Source organism: Papilio polytes, unplaced genomic scaffold (genome assembly GCF_000836215.1).
Source record: "Papilio polytes unplaced genomic scaffold, Ppol_1.0 DF821067.1, whole genome shotgun sequence".
NCBI lineage: Eukaryota > Metazoa > Arthropoda > Insecta > Lepidoptera > Papilionidae > Papilio > Papilio polytes.
Genome location: NW_013528137.1, coordinates 1585226 through 1585591, shown reverse-complemented (window position 1 = coordinate 1585591; position 366 = coordinate 1585226). Strand labels below are relative to the sequence as shown.

Sequence of the window (366 nt, the reverse complement as noted above, 5' to 3'; positions counted from 1 at the left end):
GGGGGTTTGAGCCTCTTGAGGTTTGAGTTTGCTTACTCTTTTACCACCTTATGATGTAAAAAACTGCCTATTTCTATTGCAATTTTACTATTAAGTTGGGTAGTTAACAGATAATCGTAGATATTAAAATCCGTAATTTTACACCTATAAGAATGTAAGCATCGTTTAATTTTATTATAAAAATACGATCAGTACTGAGTGTACTTTAAGAATAATTTGCTTCTTTTGTTTTTAAACAAAAAGAACAGCGGTTATTATTTTCAAGTTCACTATTAGCGAGCGTAGCGAAAGCCGCGTTTGCATAAACATTTGCATTCGCAATTAGTGAAAGCATAATCAGTAGGCGATACCAGCTCACTGTGTAAT

General features: G+C 33.1%; 1 protein-coding gene across 1 annotated transcript in view; it reads left to right on the top strand.

Annotated features, from left to right (window-relative positions):
* The window catches only part of LOC106109660 (sodium/hydrogen exchanger 3), an 18006-nt gene that overhangs the window by 758 nt on the left and 16882 nt on the right, over positions 1–366 (top strand). The window lies entirely within an intron of this gene.